Raw genomic sequence first — 21,361 nt, forward strand, 5'->3', positions numbered from 1 at the left:
TTGTTATGCAAATCCAACTACAAGAGACTGAGTCAAAATGTTTTGACAGACTGGGGCGAGCGCTTATTTTGAAGGGCTTTTTTTTTTTTTTTTTTTTTTTTTTTATCGTGGGGAAATCCTCATGGACACTCGGCGCTGCGTAGCAACGACCGTGTAGTGTCGGACTCCTACCGACTAAAACCCCACGGTGGTCATCCCGACGTTCGGAGGTGCACCCGGGGTCTCTTGCGAATCATTACCGAGTGCAGCCTCGTCGTCTATCTCCCTGCCGTTGTAGTTGTCTAGGGAGGCATCCCGGCTTGAGTTGGAAAGCTAGGGGGAACCACTCCTCCTAGCGCCACGTCCCCTAATCTGGCGCACCCGGGGCAGCGACGGCGGCGCCGCGCCCCTGCGTCGTACGGAGCCCCTGCGACGTTGATGCGACGATCTACTGGGATCGGCTCTTCTCTTCCGGTCCCTCTCTGCCCGCTCCTTTCTCTGCATAACCTCCTCGCAGTAGGCGCGGACAGCGTTAAACTCCCGGGGCCCTCGGAGCATGGCCTCAACGACCGCTTCCGGAGCCAACCTCTCGCCGATGTCGAGCTGCAGGACGCGTCGCGGTTCCGCCCACGCTGGACAGAACTCCAGCGTGTGCTGTGCCGTGTCCTCCTCTTCCCCGCAGTGGTGACAGGTGGACGTCACCTCCCGCCCGATCTTCAGCAGGTACTCACCGAAGACCCCGTGTCCGGCGAGCATCTGTGTCGTCCTGAAGGTGAGCGGAACCCCGCCTTGATCTCTCCAAGCCTCCCAATTGGGAAGCACGGCGCGGACGGCTCGGTGTGGCCGCCTGGCGTCCTCCTCCATCAGCTGGGAGCGCCACCGCTCCCAGATCTCCAGCTTTGCCTCTTCCCGGACGTTCGAGGCCGAGAGGCCGCCCAGCGACAGCGCCACCGTCGAAGGCGGTGCCCTCAGGTGTTCATGCACCCGACAGAGCTCGAGGGCCCGCAGCTCGAACGGGGGGGACGCCGCCAGCACTGTCGCCGACTCGTAGGATATTGTTCGATATCCTCTGGCTATTCGGATAGCGATCGTCCTTTGCAGTCTCCTCACCAGGGTACGACTGCGACGGTTGGCCATCAGATCTTGGGCCCACACCGGTGCCCCATAGAGGACCCGGGACCGGATCACTCCCTCGTAGAGTCGGCGGACTCCCGACCCTGCTCCGCCTATATTCGGAAGAAGGCCGCACAAGGCGTTGGCTGCAGCCGTCACCCTCGGGACCAGGAGCTCGAAATGTGGTCCGAACGTCCACCGACTGTCGATGGTGAGGCCCAGGTACCTCATACGACACTTCACCGGCACCGCTTCGCCATTTATGGCCACGGACAAACCATCGGGACGGGATGCCCTGCGGCGGCGGTCGAAGAACCATAGGGCCTCCGACCTGGCCGGCGACACGTTCAATCCCAGTCGCTGAATAGCGTGCACCGCGCATGCCACAGCGTCTTCCGCGAGAATCACGGTCTCACTCCACCACCGTCCCCCGGCTAGCACCAAGGTATCGTCGGCGTAACAAACCAAGCCCGTGCCCGGGGGCATCGGGCATCTAAGGACGGAGTCGTAGGCCGTGATCCACAAGATTGGTCCCAACACCGAACCCTGCGGGACGCCGCGCTCCACGCGCCTTCTCTCTTCCCCGTTCCTCCCAGTGAAGGTGATCCACCTATCGTTTAGGTAGGCTCCGATGACCACAACCAGGTACGCCGGCACCTCGAAATGTCGCAGAGCCTCCATTATCCTCGCCCAGGGGATAGAGTTGAAGGCATTGCTGACGTCCAGGGAGACCGCTACCGCCGTTCCGTAGCGGGAAACCATGTCCTCCGCCATGCTCCTCACCCGCTTCACAGCATCCACCGTGGAGCGACCCCGGCGAAAGCCGTACTGACTGTCGTGCCATCCGGGAACCCGCCCCGAGATATGGGCCTCCAGACGGGCGGCGATCACCCTCTCGAGGAGCTTCCCGATCTCGTCCAGCAGGCATATCGGCCTGTACGCTGACGGCGACTCCGGCGGACGACCCTCCTTTCGCAGCAGGACCAATCTCGCCATCCGCCATATCCGCGGGTAGATGCCCTCCCTCAGGCATCGGGTAAACAGATGCCGCACGCGAGGGGCCACCACCTCCATCGTCTCCGCCCAGACTCGGCCCGAAACTCCGTCCGGACCCGGTGCCACGTCCCGGGACGCCATCTTCTTAGTCGCCGCGAGAAGCTCCTCCTGAGTGACCTGCAGCTCCTCGCTCCGCTCCGTCGACGTCGTCGCCACCGCTGCTGTTGACGACGTCTCGCCCCCGCCGGAGAAGAGGGACGATCCCGACCGCCCCGCGTCGCTGTCCTGCCGCGGAAACAGCGTCCCGATGACCCTGGCCAGCAGTAACGGATCCATGTTTGGCGGTCAGCGAGGGGGCCGCGGGTCGCAACTTCTTCGTTACCACCTTGTACGGCCGCCCCCACGGGTCTGACTCAACCGCCTCGATCAGCTCCTTCCAAGACCGAGCCTTCGCGATCTTGATCTCCCGCTGCAGAGTTCGTCTCGCCTCTCTGTAGACCCCGTAGCAGCGGGAGATCTCCTCCTCGTCGCGCGTCCTTCTACGGCGACGGGCCCTCAGGAATCTTCTGCGTGCCCGTACGCAGCTCGCCCGCAATTCCGCTATCTCCGGCGTCCACCAGTGAACGCTGCGGTTGCGTCCACCGCCCGGGACGGAGCGCGGCATCGAGGCGTCGCACGCCGCGCTCATGTATTCTTGGAGGATCTCCGCCTCTTCGTCGACGCTTCCCAGACTGGTCGTCCCTTGGGCGTCCCAGCTCCACGCCGAGACGATGGCTGCCGCCCGCAACATCTCCCTGTCCCGCTCCTTCAGGCGCCATCTGGGTGGTTGCGGGCCGGAGCGGCTCGCACCACCTCGGGCGACTTGGTTGTTATTTTCGTCCACGTCCTCCGAGACCACCTCCATAAGTATGTAGAGGTGATCGGACAAGGTCTCGACTCCCTCGGCCACTCTCCAGTCACGGATCCTCGGGTACAGCTTCGAGGTGGCCCACGTGATGTCGACCACGGAGGACCCCCTCCACGCCACGCAGGTGCTCGCCGTACCCTTGTTTACCAGCAGGAGTCCGAGTCCCGCAGCCCAGTCTGTCAGCCATCTTCCTCTGGCGTTCGTCGCGGAGTTCCCCCACTGCGTCGAGTGAGCGTTGAAGTCCCCGAGGACCAGCACCTGACGGGGAAAGCACCTTTTGACGCATTCCCCGACATCGTCCAGAAAGTCCCCGAACGCGGCCAGGCCGCTATTGGGGGAGACGTAGACCGCCACCACCGCTATTCCTGCCCATTCGACCGCGACGTAGCCGCTGCCACGGTCAAGCAGGGCGCCAAAGGCGCCCAGGGTCGGCGTCCAAGTTATGGCCGTCAGTCCGTCCAAATCCCCGATCCAGTTGGGAGCGTCAGGGACGCGATACGGCTCGGCCACTGTCGCGAGGGCGACCTCTCCCTCCCGGATAGTCTGGAGGAGCAGGTCATGCGCCCTTCTCGATCTGCCCAAGTTGCATTGGAGGAGACGGTTAAAATCACTCAATCACCTCCATGGCCTCCTCCCGGCCATCTGCCGCTGAATGTTCGACGGTGCTCCCCTCTTGCGTTACCTCCGCGGTCGGTTCACGGATCGGTGGCTTCCTCTTAGTTCTCGGCGGAGCACATGCCGCCCCGCACATCCTGTGGTTGGCTGGCGCCCCCAGCGACTCGCATAACGGGCACTTGGGCGCGGAGGCGGGACACCCCCTGGCACGATGCCCGCTACCGCCACACCTGTAGCACAGATGCCCGCGATCCACGTTGGACGTGCAGGTTGCCCGCATGTGCCCCAGCTCCAGGCATTTAAAGCACTGCAAGGGTCTCTTCGGGATAGCCGTGACTTTCGCCGTGGACCAGCCCAGAGCTACTTTCCCGTCCCGGGCTAATTTCCGGGCTCCAGCCACTGGGCACCTTACCCATGCAGTCCCAAGGCCGTATCTGGTGGTGCGGATCTCTCCGACCCGCACTTCCGCACTGCCGCATCCCGCCGCTGAGGCCAGCGCCTGCCGCAGCTCCTCCTTAGCGATCGAGATGTCTATCCCGGCCACCCTCAACTCCGCCGTCCTGTTCGGGGCCGCTACTCTCACCGCGGCCGGATCCAGCACCTCGGTCAGACGCGTCGCCAATCGCGACGCCTTTCCTCTGTCTCTGTCGCCTGGGAGCCGGATAATTATACCCCCGGTCATCGACTTCCTCATTCCGAGGGATTCGACGCCGATCTCCGCAAGCGGGACCTTCTGTCGCGCCGTCGCGAGAACATCGGCGTACGAAGTCTTAACCCCCTCGTTGATAGTCAACGTCACCGCGGACGTACGCGGTGCGCGGGGGAGCCCGGCCGTTTTTGTCGCCTGCGCCGTTCCTTTTTTAGCCACCAGTGCGACGCCCGTCTTCCGTACGCCCGTTACTCGCGACGAAGGAGCAGCGGGCATTCTCTCTTTTTTCTCCTCCTTCCTTGCGGCCCTTTTCTTCCGCTGCCGTCTTTCCACCACCCTCCATTCGCCACCCTCCTGCTCCCTCGGGAGCATTGTGGCTTGGGTGACGCGTGGGACAGCGGGTTGGTCCGCCTTGCGCCGAGGTTCGGGGCTGCGCGGTCTTCGGCCCCCAAACCGTTCCTCGATGGCCCTCATGATGGAGGGACCGAGTTCGCCCATCTTTTTCTCTAGGGCGTCCAGACGCGCACCTTCTTGTTTCCCCTCCCGCGGAGGGTGGCCGGGCTCAATAGCCCGACCGTTGCACCGCGGGCACTCGTGGGTGCGAGCGGCCAGCCTCGTTATCTCTTTACGCAAGGCCGCGTTTTCCTCCTCCAACGCGGTCAGCCTTGCTTCCGCGAGCCTGGCGGCCGTGGAGCTACCGCTGTGGACCACCTCAGCCCTCTGCAGGTTAAGCTCCCTCCATGCGGCGGCGACGTAGGTCGCCGCGTTTTTTAGGTCCTTGACACTCCCTTCAGGTTCGGCGCTGTCGTCGCCACCCGCAAGATCTTAGACACCTGCCTGGTGAACTCGGCGCTCATGTCGGCCGCCGAGCTCATCCGTATGTCCAGCGCCAAATCCACAGAAATCTCCGGGGTCAGCGTCATCATGCGCCTTCTCTTCCCCCCGGAGACGATCGATCCCAGGGATGACCGAGACGCGGAAGAGGCGACCGAATCCCCGTCATCGGACCTCGTCCGCGCTCTTAGCTCCCTTACCGGCGCGAGGCCCGTTACCGCGGCCGGTGCGAGGAAGACGCCGTCCGCCCCGCCCGTGGTTCTCCGCGATGCTCTTGTTATTCTTCTCGGAGGTTCCTTATGAATCTCCGTACTATTGCCTCCCGCCTCACCAGACGTGAAAACACATCCGGGGGCCTGGCGGTCCACCCCCGAACAGCCGTGGTCGTGAGATGACGACGCAGGTGAGCCCACTTGACTACCCACCGCTGCGCCGGTACTGGGGTATCCCTCCCCTGCACCGTAAACCATTTTCGCTTTTTGGTCGCAATCCATGATGTTTGTCATTGTTGTCGCCGCGGTCATCAACAAAGTCCGTCCTGGTGCCACTCACTCTTTCGCACCCTGTCCCGGTCAAAGCCGGTGCAGGGTGTCGGGGGGCCCCACAAGAAGGTGAGGTGAGTGGTCTTGACAGGCATGGGCCCACCAACTTCTCCGAAACTCTCCGCATCGGATCGGCAAAATTGACGGGCGCCAGAGGCACCGACCAGCTGCCACCCGACTGTAAGAGAGCATCAGATCTATCGGGGTTTCCCGGGACGTGGTCCTACGGCCCGAAAACCCATGCCCGCCTCATGCTCCCCCATTGTTGCTGTAAGCCTGGTAAATCTGACGACCCTTTTATATAATATTTTTCTCCTTTGGTTGCAATCTTGAGTGTTGATATCTGCTGCTGCATTGTTTGTCACAATCACTATTCGTAGCACTTCTCTGAATCACTTGACTGGAGCACACGTTTGCTTACACACATCTGTTCGCCTCGGTTGCCCGAGCGAGACTGTGATTGTATATACGTAAATAAATTTAGAAGCTCTTAAATATTTTTACTTGTATACAATAATAGTATAAGGTAGTTTAATTATTGTTTGAACATAACTGCGCAAATTAATTATTAAATATAAAGAAGTTATTTTAGTTGTATTCTATTCATTGTTTTAATCATTCCTGCTAAATTTTCTCTTTAATTTTATTATTGTAGTAATACATATTTTAAACTTTTTAAAAATTCTTTTCCTTTCTTTTCTAAGCAGTATCTGTTTTATTAAAAACTAAAATTTAGGTTACGGGCGTCTTTGACAATTACAATATCCTTGATATACGATGTAGAAGAAAACATTCTGAACAACATTTTCCTCTACGTATGTATAACCGCCACTCAGATCAAGTTTGTAAGATATAAAACAATTTATATTTGATGGCATTAGTTGATCAAGCATGAAAATGTAAAATAAACAGAATATATGTATTTAGTAAATTAAAATAACGATTATACATAAGTCAAGCTAGCTACACATTCTTAGTTGCACGCTCTCCCACACTCTCTGTCCACATTCTGATCTCTCTCTCTCTTTCTCTCTCTCTCTCTCTCTCTCTCTCTCTCTCTCTCTCTCTCTATCTCTATCTCTATCTCTCTCTCTCTCTCTCTCTCGCTCTCTCTCTCGCTCTCTCTCTCTCTCATAGTCCACTCTCCTTTATGGTTTACACATGGCTTATAGTACACTAATCAGTTCAAGTTCCAACAATATTTTATTAAATAACATGTGTACTATTAGGACTTATTTTATAAATTTTTGTTCTGTAAACAATTTAAAACAATATTCCATATATCAACCGATTGATAGAAAATTATTTTATGCTGACAATTATACTGCTGCCCCCAACTATAATCCATTGATTTTCTTTTCTTATTTATACAACAAGAAAAATGGTTATCTCTTATCAATTTGTTAGGTTGGGTTATATAAAAATGTAGCCGCCGGTTATATGTATACACCATACACATATAACCGCCACTTGGCATTAGATTTTTATTCGCAAAAAGCAACAATGAAATCTACCTAGATACAACTCCACTTCATCCTGGAGTAGGCTGCCACATTTTTATACAGCCTAACCTAAACCTACCACATTGATGAGAGAGATAACCATTTTCAGTATTATATAAGTAAAAAAAAGAAATTATTGTGTTATACATTAGAGTAAATTAATAATAAAATTAAGATTAAAATTAATTATATTACAATATTAAATTACAGTTATAAATTAAATTTAATAATAATAATCGTTGGCGTGAAATAATTTTCGGTGAATCTGTAATGGCACATGAGTCATAGGACGATGCGAATCGGGAGTGGCTCATGTTGTTGTTTTGCCTCGGAGCATTGACGCCGTCTCGATGTACGGAACGTAATAATAAACAAACTCCGGACAAAACAATATCGTCGCTATGTGCAACCATCAACCGGGTCGAATTCAAACTGTCCGGTACTCCCCCGACCGGTATAAATAAACGGACATGCTCTATAGGATAGTTAGTATCCAGAATTCAGTAATCATTACTTAGTATCCGTATATCGAGTAGCATTGAGCGAGCAATAATTAACTCTGTATTCTGTACTTAGAACGATTTTAAGTACAAATAGTACAAATCGATTGATATATGGAATGTTGCATTTTATTCTGATCTTAAATTAGTCAAAAATGTAATAAATATATCTATCGTCGTAGAAAAATTGTTTATAAAACAAGTATTTATAAAATAAATTGTTAGATAATACGTATATGTAGGAATGATGCGGATTTTACGAGAAATAAATAAGCAAAGAATAATAAAGTAATAAAAAAAATATTTCGACACACGTCTGCTCTTCTCACACGCCAATCAGACTATTTTCCGTCTTTTTGGTTACGCGGTACACTCCTCCGGTCAGGGTTCAACTGCAGCGTTGCGTCAACATCGGTATCTCAAGGATGCTTTACAGTTTTGCCACAGTTATATTCCATTCCTACATATGTTTCCAAACATAAATTGTTTATAACTTAAAAATAAAAGCCAAGCGACAGTTATTGAAATTGGCCTATTAATAGTCGATCTATAGTAGTTGTTCAGAATGTTGACTTTCACGATATATTTTAAAGTTATTGAAATTGGCCTATTAATAGCCGATCTTATTCGAAATAATTACTTCCTAATTAATTTTTCAGAAAATCAAATTATTTTATCTCAATATAAACGATTATAATGTATTATGAAATCGTACCAATTAAAATGAGTCTGAACTCTAAATACAATTGCATTATTACTAATTAAATAAAAATAAATTTCTATCGTTACAATATTTTTGTACGTTATTTATACAAATTATTAGTTATTTTGGTTTTGAGAGCTTTGAATCACAAAAATAGTACAAAATTTCGAATTTCGAGAAATCAAAACATCTTAAATCTTGAAGAGTTTTGAGATTTTGAAGCTTTGAGTTTTTTTTAGTTTCCACGGAAAATCAGAATACTACAACGAACGTAAGTGCAACAACGAATGTAGAAAGATATAATCGATTACATTGCAATATTAAATATTGGTTTCCTTACTCCTCTCTCACTACTATGGTAAGGGACAAACAGTAACAATGACTCTGTTAATGTTTCTTAAAAATAAAGTTCATTGGATCATCGTTAGTTATTATTCTTATCACCAGTTGCAAAATTGATTATTAGTTTAGTTCAATTATTTACCTGTTGGTTATTTCTAATAACAGAAATATTCCTTTTAACTATTTTACTATGACGGGTGATTCACGTATTAATCGCCACGATATTTGTGTTAGTTCTGGCGAGTTGAGTAGAAAAATGTTTTATAAAAAACAGTTTATTACCATCAAATTACGAATTTGCTAAAATAAAATTTTTTTAATGTGTCATTGTTGAGTTTTCTTAACGCAATATAAATATATATATAACGCAATAAACATATAAATAACGCAACGATAAAACCACTTATTACAATTATATGCCTTATTTATTGCGATCTTATAACACGTGTACATTCTATGGAAGACAAGACAAGACTGGGAAGCAGAAACAGCTAACGAACACGTGAACAATCTATCGATTAGGCGTCGTCCAAAGTAATCTTTCTGCAGATGAACACCGGTCGTGTTAGACGTTTCTGATTGCGTAAATGATTATTGTGCGGTTGTGCGAAAGAACGGTTGGAACGGGAAGCAGATGCGTGAGAAATCCTTATGCTGGTGTCACACGCTTAAGAAGGCCACCCGCTCAGAAACAGTAATTAGGTAGACGAAACATGCTGCATACCACAGCTATCGAAATAATAACCAGACAGTAACGGAATAGCCGCCTCTGATACACACCCGACGATAACCCCTCCAAAGAGACTAAAACCTCAATATAAAAACCCTCTTAAATTAGCACTCGTCACCTTATTCTGTTGTAACACCTTGAACCATCACTCTGTTGGATTTATGTAATAAATTCCATTATTATATACGAAGTTCAATTTCTTCACCCTATTGGTGAAACGTTCGAACTGTGACGCGAGATCTTGTGTCTCCGACGTGACACTAGACAGCACTAATTTAAGGCACTACGCGCAATACTCGGTCAATGATCGTTACCAATTTTTGGGATATATTTCTATAATCATTTTCTCATGAAAATGAAAATCATTTAATATTTTTTAAATAGCGTTATATTTTTGATCTTGATAACTGTGTAGAATAGGAGACACCTCACCGATTTTGATGAGCTAGAAATACGTTGCCAATGTTAACATACTGAATAACTTTTTCCTATATATACAGACTGAGAAATCAAAGACGCACTTTGTCACAAAATTATATGTATACATAAGAATGCAATTATTATTAATGTATTTCTATAACAAATTACAAAAATGAAAACATATAATTCACAAAAGTCTCCACATAAAATTACACCAGTAATTACAAAAATTGTAATTTATTCAACGTCAAGGAAATAGCAAGATATTGATGTTTATGGGGGAAGGGGCAGTGGACTATAAGGTATTATTATAATATTAAATGTATTATTTTTATGTGTAGTAGTTTTATTCCACACAACACTTTGATTTAGATACAAAATTAACATTGGATTCTTGGTGAGTTTTTCAAATAATAATTTTGTTGTTATTTCTTTATTCATAGATAGGATCACAACAGCTATTATTTTATTCTTTGGATAAATCTATCATACCGTTCTGAGCCAAAAAAATCTTTATTGTACATTCTTACATGGACTAGGGATAAAAAACAAAAGAACATCTTAAACCTATCGATTAAATCTATAGATTGTATCTAGAACAATCTTCTAGTTACTATTTATTGTAACTAACACATCTGCATATGGATGGCGAGCACGAACTCACGTTATCACTTTCAACAAATTTTGTGCAAATTTTCTATTTTGCTTCATCTGTGTACGCAATCCATATCAATTACTTACAATAATAAATTTGGTATTATTTAAAAGGAGTACCAATTTTATCTTCCTATTATATATATAGGTTGTCCGGCTACAGGTATCAAAAATTTAAGGGGTGCTTCTCGAAGATAAAATAAGATGAGAATCAAGAGTAAAAGAATCGTATTCTGGCTATAATTTTAGTTATTTCAGTTATTAAATTAAAAATTAGTCGAAATATCACTGTACGCGAGCAAACGTCCTTACAAGAATGAAAGTAGGTTAGCTCAAACAGCGGAGTGCACCTCGATCTTGAAATCGAACAATACATACGCAACAGTTTACCTCGTACAATACAAGTCATAGAGAAGAAGATTATGGTATCCGGAGACGTAAACCATTGTGCGCAACATTTTGTAAGAAGAATCGTAGATTAAACATTACCGCCTACTCATTAAAATCCACAACGGCATGTTTCCTCTAATCCTTCACCTCCAAAAACTACTGACTGACTGAAAACTCTCAGTTCAAAAGAACTTAACTCTTAAATGGTCTTAGTGGCTACGGTTATTTATGCTAAAAAAATATCATGGAATGATTCTCGCGTATTCGATGAATACGCGGAGTTACGACATGTAATTATTTCTGCTGCAATCTTCATTTTTGTTGATGTCCTTTCAAGAAGTGTTAGGATTTCCTTCCTTCGCTGATGTGGTTTTCGTGAAAATGTTTCTGAACTTTTCCTTTTCAAGACCTTGCTATTACATAATATTGCATACATACATTACTGCTATTGCATACATACATGCTGAAACATCTTGACACAGGAAAAATTGATAGACAGATAGACTGGTGGCAAACAGTTAGACATTGCATTGTTAAAGAACAAACGGTGGAGAATAGAGAGACTTCGTTTAAAGGATCTGATCACGGAGAGCGAAAGGTCGAGGTGTCTTTTGGTAGGTAGATCGTGAGGGACCGCATGACATTTACCCTAGAACGGTAAAGGCGCGAAGTAATAACAGAAATTCATATTTTTAACGTACATATTCAAATATCATGCTAAAAAAAAAAAAAAAAAAAACTGTAGTACAATAAAAATTGTGACAAAAGTTTTTTACTAATTTTTTGGATTTGCGTACTATAGAAAATGGAGAAAATCTATAGAAAAAAAGATAAATTTATTAGTATATGAAAGAGAAATATCTTCATACAAAATGTATTTTGGGAAAGTTAAAAAAAGCTCTGAGCAAATAACTTATTTTGGAAATATGAAAAAATAAATAGAAAAGTAGAGAATAAATAATAATACAATAAAGACGATAATTAATCCTACAAAAAATATATAATTTGATACAATATTATTACAATATTGTTTTTTGAAATCGTCTACTGACGTTAAGACAGCAAAACCTATTTACATATTACGGTTATTTCTGCCTACGCAGCCGAGCTAGACAGACGTGAGAAACTGTGCTTTAGTGAAAGTGCGACAAGTAGTGAATTTAGGTGAACGAAAACACAACAAATATTGGCAAATGGTAAAGCTATAAAATGCAACAGCAAATACCAGCAATCAAAATAACGAACAAAGGAGAAATATAAAAATAAATATATAAAGGTGATAATAAGAAACGATATCAAACATCACTTACATAGTCAAATTAGTCAGAAACATGTCCAAGCAACCACCGTTAGAATACAAACTAACAGCAATTATTTCCAGATGTCAGCAGTATATGCACCACTGCGACACAAAATGACATTACAAAAGTGGGAACAATATTTCAATCCTTAGGTGTCAAATACATTGAGTTCGGTTTGGGATGCGATGGAGAGCGGACGTGTTGCCGAAACGTTCCCGCTAGGCGGTTGATGTGGTAGTGGTAATTTCGAGTTCAAATAAATAACAATGAACATTGTTATAAGCATTAAATTATTATTGAGCGCGAATATGCAAGGGAAAATTCTGATTTTATAATGGAATACTTGGTAGAAACATTAGAATAAATTTAAAAGAAATGTTGGACTATGATGACTCATCTGAGGAGGGTCGTTTATGATAATACAGTAGAACTAGAAAATTTGAGAAAGACAAATTGAGGAATATAGTTTGGTGATAATATTGATGGTTGTAGTGCACATCGTCATCTTTAAACCTAAAATAAATTAAGTAATTGTAATATTGAAAGTATAGAAGCTGATGAATGTATTTTAATGTTGAATGATTTGATAAATTAGGAAAGAATGATACTCACATGTGTTATATTATCATATGGGTATGGGCATTATGATAAATAATTGGAAAGAACGTTTGAAGGGTCGGGTTTATTGACAGTACTTTCTTGATAAGTCATTTATTGTGCAATACCCAGAAATGAAATAATTATAAACAAATTACTAAATGGTTAATTGCCAGAATGTTGGTTGTATGGCTTTTAGGTATATAAGGAATATAAGATACAGACAGTGTATAAAGTATAGATAACGATAAGTATTATTTGAAATGGTCGTTAAATAAGTTATTTGGGTCAGAAGAACATAAAGTCAAATCATGAACAAAAAGGAAACTAAATAAAGTTTAGCTATGATTAATAAAAGTGAAAGATTCTAACAGCCTTAATAACAATGACTCAGCAGGTTAAGACTGTTTATTTTGTTTTCTTTTGCTTATTTTGGTTTCGCTGAATACCGTGAATGGTATATAGTTAAGTTAATGTTAATTGGTATCATAACAACATTTAATATTAACTTCAAGATGAAGATGACAGTTGAATAAATTCATAGAAACACTCTTTGCACACGAGAATGCCAACTACTCTCTATGGAAAACCACGAACAAAATAAAGAAGCTAATAAAACTAATCCCAGCAATCAAAAAATCAGACAACGTCTGAGCCAAAAGCAACGAAGAGCAAGCTGCAGAAATCTCCAACCATTTTTGTAACACGTGTAAGCAAACGTGTGCTCCAGTCAAGTGATTCAGAGAAGTGCTACGAATAGTGATTGTGACAAACAATGCAGCAGCAGATATCAACACTCAAGATTGCAACCAAAGGAGAAAAATATTATATAAAAGGGTCGTCAGATTTACCAGGCTTACAGCAACAATAGCAAAATAATAACAACCAAAATGATATGGAAACAGAAGAAATGGAAGAGCAGTGGAGACAGGAGGAGTGCAGACACGACAACGAAATAAGTTACCAGGACGAAAACTGGAAGCTAGCAAAGACTAGCAAAAAACGTAAAATAATTCCAGGCACAAATGCTGCAGGAAACCCAGATACAGACAAGCAGCGATGGCTGCAAGAATTACCTTTAAGAAACTCCTTCAGCTCATTAACGGAAGAAATAGACAATGACCCGACAAGCAAAACCACAACTAAATCACCTTACATATCAAAACCACCATCAATATTTGTTGAGGCCCAAATAATAGACCCGCTTATTGATCTACTAAACAATATAGTCGGGAAGAATAACTACACAATGAAACAAACAAAATTAGAACAAGTAAAAATTCAAACAAACACCCCAGAAGTTTATAGGAAAGTGATAAAAGAACTAAAGGGAAAAAATGCTATATGCCACACGTACCAACTCAAAACGGAAAGGAGCTATAAAATAGTTATAAGAGGTTTACATCCAAAAACTAACACAAAAAAATTAAGTGAAGAATTAGGAAAAATTGGCCATGAAACAAGAGCAATAAACAATATGACAAGATACGATACGAAGCAACCATTGCCATTATTCTTAATAGAACTTGAACCCAGAACCAATAACAAGGAAATTTATGAAATCAAAAAAATACTAAATACAATTGTAACAGTGGAACCACCACGCTACAAAAAAGATATACCACAATGCATGCGGTGTCAACAATACGGACACACAAAAAATTATTGCAACAGAAGCCCGGCATGTGTTAAATGTGCAAAAAATCACCTAACAATACAGTGCCCATACACAGGAAAAATAGAAGAAGTTAAATGCTATAATTGTAACGGAAACCACCCAGCCAGCTACAAAGGATGTGAAATAAGGAAACAAATACAACGTAAACTGTTTCCTCCACTTCGCAACAGATCATACAATAACCACCAACCGCAACAAAGTATAACGGATAATGAAACAACATTGAAAGCACAATACGAACTAAACGCTATAAACAGAAACATAGATCCCCAAGGTAAACGAAGCTACGCACATGTAACCAAAAACATTAGCAAAGCAACGCTTGCAATCAATCAGAATGAAAACAATAACATCGAAGACGTTACAGACATCAAAGAAATGCTCAAACAATCCATTAAAGGTATGGAAATGTTAGGAAAAATGGTAAGTGATCTAAACACAATACTAAGACAACAAGCACAACAAACAACAATCATGTTACAACTACTCACAAACTTGCTAAGTAAAAAATAGAGATGGACATTTTGAAAATAGCAGTCTGGAACTCCAATGGCTTGCAACAGCGAGCCCACGAAACTAAAATATTTTTGTATAAAAATAATATTGATATACTACTTGTCTCAGAAACACATTTCACCCTAAAAAACTACATGAAAATACCGTACTACACCATCTACGATACCAAACATCCCTCAGGTAAAGCACATGGAGGAACTGCAGTAATAATAAAAAATGACATCAAGCATCACTTACATAGTCAAACAAATCAAAAACATCTACAAGCAACCACTGTCACAATACAAACCAATGACAATTACTTCCAGATGTCAGCAGTATATGTACCTCCGAGACACAAAATGACACTAAAAAAATGGGAAGAGTACTTCCAAACCTTAGGCGAGAAATATATAGCGGCAGGAGACTTTAATGCAAAGCACACATTATGGGGTTCGAGAATTAACACGCCGCGAGGTAGAACATTAGAAAAATACATTAGAAGCAGCAATCTCAACGTACTATCTACAGGAAAACCAACGTACTGGCCGACAGACCCCAATAAAATACCTGACCTGTTGGATTTTGCAGTAACAAAAGGGCTAAATGTAAGCAAATTAAAAATAACAACCAGCCTCGAGCTTAACTCCGATCATACACCAATTATAATAGAATATACAAGCAAACCACTACTTTATAACAAGTCAGAGTCGCTTTGCAATAAAACCACCAACTGGCAAACTTTCAAAGAGCTGATCGAAAACAAAATCAACTGCAATATCCCGTTGAAAACACCTGAACACATTGAGCAGGCAGTAGCAACTTTGACAGAAATAATACAGGAAGCAGCGTGGGCAACCACCACCTATGAAACAAATAGCAGGCAATCAAATATTATTCCGCAGAACATCCTAGACAAAATCAGGGAAAAAAGAAAAGCGAAAGCAAAATGGCAAAAACAGAGAACACGAGAAAACAAGAAAAACCTAAATAAACTTGCAAAGGAATTAAAGAATAAAATAAGGGAACATCATGATAACGAATTCCCAAAACTCATCGAATCACTATCCGCGCATGAGAATACCAACTGCTCTCTATGGAAAGTCTCTAACAAAATTAAGAAAACAATAAAAACAATCCCAGCAATCAGAAAAATGGACAACACATGAGCCAGAACCAACGAAGAGCAGGCAAAAGAATTCTCAAAGCACCTACAAAATATATATTCGCCGTATGAAATTAATAACAGCATCCCTGGATGGCAAACAAATGAAGAAGTGGAAAATGCCAGCAACACAACTGATAAACGCTGCACCATACTCAGCACAACAGCGCAAGAAGTTACAAACTTAATTGAGGCAACAAAGACAAGTAAAGCACCAGGATTTGACTTGATCAGTGGGAAAATCTTAAAAAACCTTCCCCCAAAGTCAATAAGACTAACAAGGATAATATTTAACGCAATTCTAAGAATACAGTACTTTCCTACACTATGGAAAATAGCACAGATAGTGATGTTACCCAAACCAAACAACAACCCACATCTAACTGCATCCTACAGGCCGATATCATTACTACCTGCGTTTTCCAAATTATTAGAGAAAATAATATATAACCGCTTAAAACCAACAATAGAAAAAGAAAAGCTAATACCGAACCATCAATTTGGATTCAGGAATAAACGCTCCACAATAGAACAAATGCATAGACTCGTCAATGTAATCTTACAGTCGCTTGAAACAAAACAATACTGCACAGCACTCTTTATGGATATCGAAAAAGCATTCGACAAAGTTAACCATGAAAAACTTCTTCAAACAATCGAAAAGCAATTTCCAGAACAAATCTACAAACTACTCAAATCTTACTTAAACAACAGAACCTTTGTAGTAAAAATAAATGATGCATACTCTGAAATTAAGGATATCAAGACAGGAGTACCGCAAGGAAGTGTCTTAAGACGAATATTATACACACTATATACGGCAGATATACCAACAACTGTCAATAGCAAAACACTGACGTTTGCGGACGATACGGCCATACTAGTGAGGCATGCAAATCCAGAAACGGCTGCCGCACTACTACAAGAACACATTACAAAAATAGAAAAATGACTGCAAAACAAACAAATAAAAGCGAACACCAGCAAGTGCAACCACATAACATTTACACTTAGAAAAGGAAAAACACCAGATATCCAACTGAACGGCGCCCACATAGCACAAACAAGGCAAGTCAAATATCTAGGAATACATTTAGACACACACCTTACACGGAAGCACCATATAAAATCAATAATAAACAGAATAAGTGCAAAAAGGAAGCAGATGTACTGGTTAATCAATAGAAAATCTAAATTAAGCATAATGAATAAACTAAATATATACAAAACAATAATCAAACCAATCTGGACATACGGAGTCCCACTATGGGGGACGGCAGCAATGAGTCACATAAGCAAAATAGAAATAGAGCAAGCAAAAATTTTAAGGACAATAGTTAACGCTCCATGGTACGTCAGAAATGAAGACCTACGAAAAGATCTAAAAATTCCAACAGTCAAAGAGGAAATCGCTAGATACGCAAAAAAGTGCAAAGAAAGACTTGCAGCACACCCAAACCAGCTGGTTGCTGAAACAAATAAAACCAAAATAGAAAGAAGACTGAAGAGGAAGCATCCCGCAGACCTCGCAATAGAGATCCAATAGGCAACATAGAAGATGGAACCCCGCTGGGGGTAACCATCCACATGCTATATTTTTATTCTTTAAGCTATAATATTTTACCAAATGTCCTTCTGGACAAATTGTAAAAATTTAAACAAATAATCAATAAAAAAAAAAAGAAAACTTCTTTTCCTCCTTCACTTAATGTTTTTCTATATTGTGCATCCTCCATCCCCGTGCGTCTGTGAAGCCCTCAAACCAGTTTCAAAGCCCCAGTTTCTCTCACACAAAATATATCTTCTTTTTTTGTTTTACCAAAATCTACTGCTCGCCTAAACATTTCTGTACCTCCCTTTTGCGACCGACTTGTAGCTCGTTTCTCATCCTTCTCCTACTAGACACCTAAGTAGACTGACGCACGTGATAAACTTGTGCCATTTGTTATATCTTATTACACTTTTTCTCATAATTCTCTCCATCTCCCTTCCTACGTTTTTCCTCTGCTCCATTCCTTCCTGACTTCATCCAATTCTCTACATAAATTTTCTTTTGTCCTTACCACTTAACGTATCATTTGGTTTGAAGAGGACTTGTAGAGGATTGAAATATAGAATAACGAGAACTTGCTGTTGCAACCTATCAAATATATTTAAAAGCATAAAATAAATTAATAAATATAAATAATGTCGAGAGACGCTCGTACAAACGTATTCGCTAAGACAGTGTATAATTGCTCGCTGATAACTCGCAGATATTGATCGATAATTCGTAGATACTCGGTATATACTGATTCACTCGCAATCGCGTCTGTTTATTTATACTGGTCGGGGGAGAATCGGAAAATTCAAATTCGTCTTCGTTGGACGGTTGCACGTAACGGCGACATTGTTTTGCCCGGAGTTATCCTAACGTTTATCCTAACGATCTTGATACTCCGAGGCAAAACAACAACATGATTTGAATTGTCCTTTACTCATGTGCCGCTACAGGTTTTTCTCTGTTCTGCTTGAAACATTGTTCCACTGAACTTCTACCTCTCCCTATTTTGTTATCGAATTTCACGGCCCTTATCCCGACCTCCAATCCTAGTTTCTCTGTTTGTCTCGTTGAAGATTATATGAGTCGGTCTGTATCCATGTATGTCCAGGCATCACCTTATGTACTTGACTTGTATGTTTTCCATCTCTATTCTTGTTACGTCGGCCGACTCTCTACCTGGACCGGGCCTCGCATCGCGAGCGGGATGGCAACCATATGTCTGCACATCCTTATTGCGTACCCTTAAGAATCTCAAGGACCGACTATAAATCTTAGAAAATTCCAACTAAAGTCATTCAGATCGAACAAAGATCCTTTCTACGAAAGCATTTTCTAAGATCTCTGGTTTGTGTCCGGAAAATACTTGAAAATTAGTTTTTTCCACACGTGCGATGCTTCCCACCACCAACCTTCTATCGAGGGCGGTAAGGCCCCTCCTAGTCCACCAACAATTGTAATAGCCAATAGAAACAATGTCTATTACCCTCACTTTCCTGGCCACAAACTGTCATCAACAAATCCGATGATCCCGTGCGCTAGACACACCCTTTCCTATCTCTCCTCTGACACAGCATCGTCACTTTCCGGGTAGTCCATTTTCGTCGTCAGAACAGTCAACAAGTCTACCACGGTTCTACCCTTAAATCAGTCCGTTCATAAAGTCTAACTAACTCATCGAGAGATATCGTCAAGTCGGGTCATATTTTCTGTAACGCATTAACTGTACTCATCGTCAAATACTTGTGATGCTCATAATATTGTGTGATCTATTGTTGAATACATATCACATTAACCTGTTAACACACAGTTAATTTCAATTAACCACCCCTGTTATCCTAACCGAAACACGGGGAACGACTATTTCGCGGCGTCGATTAGCCGAATCGTAGCGAGAATTTACGCCTCTCGCTGACGCGTTTTCCTCGCGACCGCGTCTCTCCGCGAACGGTCGTAACAGGAAGCGTGCACGAAAATTTAATTCGGAGAGCATTTTCAACAATTTTTACATTAATAAAGTAAATCTGAAGAATTATATGCTTTATTACTACTCATAAACCCATATGGTATGGTTTGTATCGTGATCTGTTTAACCACGATACAGTTAAGTGTATGCGTATTCGCAGGAAATTTCAGTTCAATTTTCTCGAAAACAAATCCTTAAATGAAAAAAATGTATTCCATATTTTCGACTTATTGTCTCATGTACAATAATCCCCTCCAGGTTTCCATCAATTGGGACACCCTGTATAAATACCATCACAAAATAAAGCATCGTTTAATCCGTAAGAAAAACTTTGTGTATGCCATTACCCCGTTCAACTACCTTCTCATTTCTAAGAATATTAAGATCATTTATTTTGCGCTTCGAAATCAATAATATTATTGATTTTATTATCTACAATGGATACTAAACCAGTGAAGTGGAGAATTCAGGTCGTAATAAACAGTTGAAGTTTAATTTATTCGCGCGGATGTGTTCATCCGCTCTAATTCGTCACTACATCCATCCATATACATTTTTGTATTAGTTTCATATTTTACTATTACAATTACGATAATTGTATCTTATTATAATGCTAATGAAATTTCAACAAGTTTCGTAGAATACACCTAATATATTTAGAAACAAATTCTGTGTTCGAATACTTTCGTGAGCCATTGTATATTATAATATTTATATGCTAAAAAATTTCACACTTCTTTTACCTAAATTGTATTAAAGAAATTATAGATGAGTTAAATAGGAAACTCGAAGATACCAACTTTACTCAAAGTGTAAATCTATATTGTTGCATACCATAAAATCGTTTATAACAAAAAAAAAAAAGAAAAAATAGAAAATTGATGAAAAATTAATAAGAATAGAGATTTCGATTTTTGTATTAAATTTTTTGTGTTCTACATTCTCAAAATGAATATCTTTTTTGAAGTATTTTATTTTTATGATTTCAGAGACATCTAGAAGTTTTTGATTGTCAGTGTGGAGAAAAAGAATCTACTTAAAATACATCATGTCACATTATCACCGACCAAACATCAAGATGCCAATAATAGTGGTATGGGAATTGAAAATTACTAATACAAAAGATGATTTATGCAAAAACTGCAAATAAAAATATATACGATATATATTGGCGGGAGTAACTATAACTCTGTTAAGGGCGAAAGTAATACGCCGCTAGAAAACGTTCGTATTGCAAGTCTCTTGGGGAATCATGGTTGCTCAGAAGCAAGGGAAACCTTGGACTCGTCTGCTCAAGTCACACTCCTACCTTCCAGTAGTACCGCCGATGACATGTACACCGTGTCTGTGTGGGCAATTTTTTGCCCCGGACACGCCGTCCATGGCCAAACGGAGTGCGGCGTGCGAAGGAACTGATCCAATACGGGATACTATCTATTGATATCAGAATTTATTTTAGTATCAATAAATATCTCGGCTCGCCGATTCACGGATTAATCGTAAAGATAAGGTGTATATTAATTAAATAAAAGAATTTGTTTGTACGAGGATGGAAATTTGTTGACGACCGGGCATAACTTGGACTATGAGTGGATTATAGATCATAGTCCATTAGTAATGAAAACATAACCTCGGACGCAGTGCTTCTCGGTCCCCGAAACGCTGTGGCGGATTCATATGCTTTGGAGGGGACCATGCTTAATGACCCAATAACGTCCACGGACATTGATTCAGTTTATAAGG

General features: G+C 42.4%; 1 protein-coding gene across 1 annotated transcript in view; it reads left to right on the plus strand.

Moving 5' to 3' along the window:
• Positions 1 to 21,361, plus strand: part of LOC139991306 (uncharacterized) — a 67,808-nt gene that overhangs the window by 13,133 nt on the left and 33,314 nt on the right. The window contains exon 2 of the mRNA XM_072011266.1: positions 20,608 to 20,711. The gene's annotated coding sequence lies outside the window, so the exon portion shown is untranslated. The remainder of the gene's footprint in view (positions 1 to 20,607; positions 20,712 to 21,361) is intronic.

The sequence above is a fragment of the Bombus fervidus genome, chromosome 10 (assembly GCF_041682495.2).
Source record: "Bombus fervidus isolate BK054 chromosome 10, iyBomFerv1, whole genome shotgun sequence".
NCBI lineage: Eukaryota > Metazoa > Arthropoda > Insecta > Hymenoptera > Apidae > Bombus > Bombus fervidus.